We start from the raw sequence: 6,000 nt of genomic DNA, 5'->3' as shown, positions 1-6,000 counted from the left end.
AAAAATAGGCTTGTAGCACCCAAAAGTTGTTCATCTTGTATTTTGGTACAGTTTTGTTTTCTCTGTATTTCTTGTTTCAGCTTTTATTTCTGGAACAAGATTTTTATTGTTTAGAAACTCAGACTTGGATTCTTTAGGAAGCAGACCTTTTCTGAAAAATCAAGTCCCTGCTATATATTTATTGCCTCCAATCCTAAAAAGATTTTTTTTTAATGTGTTTAGTTTGATTTCAAAATAATTGCCTGGACATATAAAATAAATTGCAGAAATAAATCTGTGTGGATCCAGAGGCCTTACTAATCAATATATGTGTTCTTCTGGACTTGTTTTCTTCATATCTATTTCCAGAGTTGTAAATACAGGTATTTTGGTTTGAAATACCCTATGTGACTTCTGCAGTAAAGGGATTTCTTTTATGAGATGAAAGTTGAAACAATAATGACAATTGCAGTGTTAATGGGTGAATTTTAAGTATCCTTCTGGAGAAAATGTCCAGCATACAGCTGAAAAATTATTTTATGTGATAGGTTGGGCACAGAGTTATAGTTAATGGGGTGACATTAGGCTGGTGACCTGTCACTAGTGGAGTTCCACATGGCTCCATCTCAGGCCCTGTGCTCTTCAGCATCTTCACCTACAACTTGGACACAGGAACTTGAAGGAATACTAAGTAAGTTGGCCAACACTAAATTGAGAGGAACCATTGACTCACTCGGGGGCAGAGAGGCCCTGCAGAGGCACCTTGATAGTCAATAACTGGGGCAATCACCAATCAATGAAGTGTAACAAGAGCAAGTGCCAGATTCTGCACCTACAGCAGTGCATTACCCTGGTGGTGTGCACAGGCTGGGGAAGGACAGGCTGGACAGCAGCACTCTGAAATCTGACCTGGGGGTCCTGGGTGATGGCAAGCTGAACATGAGCCAGCCATGCCCTGGCAGCCAGGAGAGCCAAACCTGTCCTGGGGGGCATCAGGCACAGCACAGCCAGCTGGGCAAGGGAGGGGATTGTCCTGCTCTGCTCTGGGGCCTCCTCTCCTTGAATGCTGGGGGCAGTTTTGGGCACCACAATAGAAAAAAGCCATTAAGCCACTAGAGTGTCCAAAGGAGGGCCATGAGAATGCTGAAGGGTCTGTAAGGGAAGATGTATGAGGAGCAGTTGAGGCCACTTGGCTTAATCAGCCTGGAGAAGAGGAGATTGAGGGGACACCTCATTGTAGTCCTCATGAGGGGAAGTGGAGGGCAGATATTGATCTTTGCACTCTCGTGACCAGTGACAGGACTCAAGCAAACAGCACAAAGATGAATCAGGGGATATTTAGGCTGAATATCAGGAAAGGGTTTTTTACCCAGAGGGTGGTCAGGAACTGGAACAGGCTCCCCAGGGAAGTGGTGACAACACCAGTCAGATGGAGTTCAAGACGTATTTTGAAAATGCTTTCAGGAATGTGGTGTGACTCTCAAGGGTGTCCTGTGAAGGCCTAATAGTTGGACTTGATGATCCTTGTGGGTCACTTCCAACTCAGCATATTCTGTGATTCTGTGGTTCAAATCTAAAGCATTTCTGACATCACCTGATCATTCAGCTTCACCTCTCTTTGGGACAGCTATATGCATCAGCATGCACCACTACACAAACAACAGAGAATTTTAACAGCAGGCAATAAAAAGTACCAAAGCCTACTGAATCATTCAGAGCTGCTTTAGTGGCTGGCTATTGGGGTTTGTGCTGGAGTGTGAAGGATCCAATGCTCCAACATCGCCATCCTTGTGTGGTGTCCAAGGTCTGTAAAGCCCACAGATGGTCAGGTTTGCCATTGCAGATCAGACCTCACAAGTTTTGTCATGGTTATGTGAAATTGAAGCTTGTGTAGAATGGAGGCTGGGTTTATGCTTAAGTACTCAAAGAGGACTCAGTAGGACTGTTCTGTGACCTGGAGAAAAATGTATTTCTCTCATGGTCATTTTATAATATAGGGGTTTATGCAGGGAATCGTGGAATTGGTTCTCACTGAAGTTAGCTTGCTCTTACTGCTATGCATAGGTATAAGCTCTTTTTGAAAAGAAATCAGAATAAGCTTGGGTTTATATGACTTTTCTGACTTGGAGTGAATAGTATGTCTATCTGTAATGATTATTTGTTGCTGTTGAAGTGATTCTTGAAAAGAAACAGTGAGACACTGTGTCCCAGAGAAGTCTGTGTAAGGACTCTCGCTGACACCACAGGGTGTTCAAGCCAGTCCTCCTTTGTTATCATAGCATTTGCATTCTCATTCTCAAACTTGTGTGGTTTTAGTTACAAATTTCTGGTTTGCTGTGTTTTTCTCTTTATGAAAGATCTTTTCTTGGCTGTTTATATCCTTTTTTTATTCCATTCTTACTCTAACAGTTTTTAGTAATCTTGATAGTCTGTTTCTTGATTTCTTCTGTAGCTAGCTGATTCAGGGGGACAGATTTTGTGCACTGCAGCAGGGCTGGTGGCAAGTATCCTGCTTTCTAGAGAAAGAGAGCTCTTTGGTGGTAAGGAACAACCATGACATTGAAGGATACCTTTGTGTCAGAAGGAAGTGAGAATTCTAAGCTCAGCAACACTAGTGTATTATGAAGTCAGAGAAGTTGTTCTACATTTATATAGAGGTAAGAGCTTGAGTCTTCACAGGAATCCTTGCCTAGGAAATAAGCCTTTAATTTCAGCTGATTTTCTGATATTGGAATTTTGTTCTACTCAAAGTGAAGGGATGCGAGTGCCTTTGTGGGAATTCTCATCTGTGTGTAGCAGTGACTGTGCAGCCACACTAGTGCCGAGTCTGTGAAAATGTATACGTCAGGGTGAGACTATGATCTGTGGGTTGTGTGTGTGAAACTACACTCTGAGTGTGAGAATGCAACGGTGAGAGTAAGTGTCCCTGTCTGTGTGACACTGAGGCTGTGAGTACCTGTGGGGGACTTGATGATGTGACCATGTGTGGTGTGCACTGTGCAAAGGTTCAGCCCATCTGTGTATTGATATTGGTGCCCAAGTGTGATTGCACAAACATGTGAGTGAAGCACAGATGTGAATGTGTATGTGAACACAGGGAGAGCAAAGCCATGAACGCATATGTGAGCATGGGTGCAAGTATTAGTATATTTCTAAGTGCAGAACATATAAATAAATGTATGTAACTGAAATGTGTATATTACCAGATGATCTTAGATGGAGAGATCCTGTGCCAGGCATGGCCTCTTCTCTCTTCTATTTCTGTACATGTGTTAGCTTCAAAGATAAAAAGTGCCCCAGCTTGGCTTTAGCCTGGCAGCAGCCCTGAGTGCGCAGTTGCTCTGCCAGCTCAGTGTGTTTGTGTGCTCTTGTGAGAGAGCTGGTAATTGTGAGCGCTCCCTAAGAGAATCTCTGGGGCAGGGCATACAATAGGCAAGGGTCTAGGGTCTGAAACTGTAGACTTTAATAAAGCCACTGACAGCAAATAAGAGCCTGACATGTGAGTCACATTACTGACAACAAGGGCTGCTTTGTAGTCCCATCTGCACCCTGATCGGGTCCCGTACAGTAACTGAAAGGACAGAACAAACTGCTGCTGCCTTCAATAAATACAACAGTGCCACAAAGGCGGCCGAACAGACCAACTTTGTGTGGCTTTGCTGCAGCTGAGCTACTCCCCTGCTTCTCTTGCTCGCCTCCCCCACCAGTGAAAATGACTGACGTTACCTCGTAAGGGTTGCTTTGGAGCCCTGACTATGTGCTTGTCCCCATGGCAGTCATTACATGTAGCCCTGCAACATCTTTCTTCCCTGCCACCCCTTGTGTTCCTTCATAGCCTTTCTCTGCTTCCAGTGACTGGGAGAGGCCTGGAGCCTCTGCTCATGAGCCATGTCCCCTGGACCTCATGCCCCTGTCTGGGCTAGCCAGCACTGGGAGCTTAGCAAAACCTTACATCAGACTATGAGCATAGGTATCTGAGATGTCAGTAGCTTGAATAGTTACTCCAGACTCCCACTGGAGTGGTCATGATGACAATGTTGGACTTGCCAGTACAGAAACTTGAAGGCCTTTCAGTTGCTTAGTGGTTGGTCACCTCCCTAACCCAGGTAGCATTAGGAACATGAGTGTTTTCTATTTATCCAGGTGTCAGAAACTTTTTTTGCTGGCTGCCCTCAGGGTCTCTTACTCTTCTCTCCATCTGGGCCTCTCCCCTTTGGCTTGGAGACTTCCCCAGAAGAGCTTTCACATGGAGCAAAAAAGCCTTGCAGATTGACCCCTCTTCAATGGGAATTTGTGCCACTGTTATGTCTTTCTCAGTGCTTTTCTGGCCTCTCTTTTTCAGTTTGTCCCAATAGCCCTAGAGAAAGGGCTTTAGTTGGACTACATGTGTTGTCATGTACTGAAAGAGTTATAAACTGTGGAAAAGATCACTAGTTTATAAATCAAAATAAAAGCCTATGGTTGCCAAAGGGGTGATGTTAGGTATTAGGATAAGGTCTGTGATAGTGTAGGAATCTGTGTTGTCTGTCCTAGCCCACTGCATGTCAGTCCACCTAGCAAAAAGTCTAAATTCTTCTCTACTTGAAAAAATGGAAAATCAGACTCAACAGTTTATGCCTAGCAGAAACTCTGTGTCCTCCTGTATCATGTAGTGTACACAGAGCTGGATTCCCTGGAGCTGAGGGTGGGATCCCTACCATTTGCCCTGTGCTTCGACAGTGTGCAGTAGAGCCTGTAGCCTGCCCTGCCAGTGCCTAATTGACACTGTCTCCAGACAAGAGGGTCTCAGTCATAGTGATTTGTTCCTAAGGTAGAAGACTTACCTACTTTAAAGGTCAGATATTTCAGCTGGCAATCTACATACTGTAGCTTTTGGGAACATAACATGGTAGAGGTGGGAATGCAGCAGATCTTTCCTTGAGAAGGTGAATAGATTTCAGGAAGCAAACAAATTCAGGTTCAGAGCATCTTTAGGAAATCCTACGGTACAGTCTTGTGTGAAAAATACCTCTCTGTGACTTTACATCTCCTTCTGTTCAAGCAAACACTTCAGATAACATTAAAGATGGGAAAGTACAGACCAGCATAATACAAATCATCAAGCAATAGGAAGGAATATCTCCTACAGATGTATGCAGAAGAGAAAGAGAGAAGGATTTCACTGGTGTCACATAGAAAATGCCCAGATCCTATAATATGAGGTGTTGATAGGTGATGTTTATAGGAACAACTTGTGATGATGATTTTCATAACACAGTGATATTTCTTAGAGTTAATCTTTGGACCTTCTGCTAGAGATTTCTGTTCTCTTTGTATCAATAATATATAAAGGATTAAACACCACTGTTTTGAAATAACCTACGTAGCTGAGAAGCAGCACCAGAAACTTTAAGTCCTGTAGGAAATGTCTGTACTTCTCAGGGAAACGTCTGGAATTCTTGAAAAAATAAATTAGAGCATCTTATGGCACTATTAAAAGAGAATGCAGACTCCCCCACATCTGGCTCAGTGCTTTTATCACATAAGAAGCTTCCCTTTTGCTTGGTGTTTAGGCTAAGAACTGGACAGGGTGAGGCCAATAAACCTGCAGTCATGGTATTTTTTGGTGTGTGTCAGTCCCTCACTCCTCACCTGTGCTTACTTCTTGTAGAGGCTTCAGCTAAGGCACAGCTGGCGAAAGTGGGAAATTACTCTTAAGCAAGGAGTCTACAGCAACAGCATTAGTACCTTCCTCTGGAGCCCCTCCACCTCTTGAACAGGCAGGAACTGAGAGATCCCATTTCTAGTAGCTTGATACCTGAGGAGGAGAAGAAATGTTTCCTAGAAGGAGATGGAAGGATGGAGCCCAAAAGAACAGGAATGAACTTGGCACAGACATGCTGGATTGTATGTTACTACAGGGAGTAGGAAGCTGCTCACTTGTCCCAGCTGTTCTGCAGCAGGCAATCTGAGAGGACAGGTTTAAATTCTTCTTGCTGTACTTTGAGAAAGGTGCAGTTGGTAATTTTTTTTTCTCTCAAT

This window comes from Melospiza melodia, chromosome 9 (genome assembly GCF_035770615.1).
Source record: "Melospiza melodia melodia isolate bMelMel2 chromosome 9, bMelMel2.pri, whole genome shotgun sequence".
NCBI classification, from domain to species: domain Eukaryota; kingdom Metazoa; phylum Chordata; class Aves; order Passeriformes; family Passerellidae; genus Melospiza; species Melospiza melodia.
The sequence above is the reverse complement of the archived record's forward strand: the minus strand, read 5'-3'. Positions refer to the sequence as shown.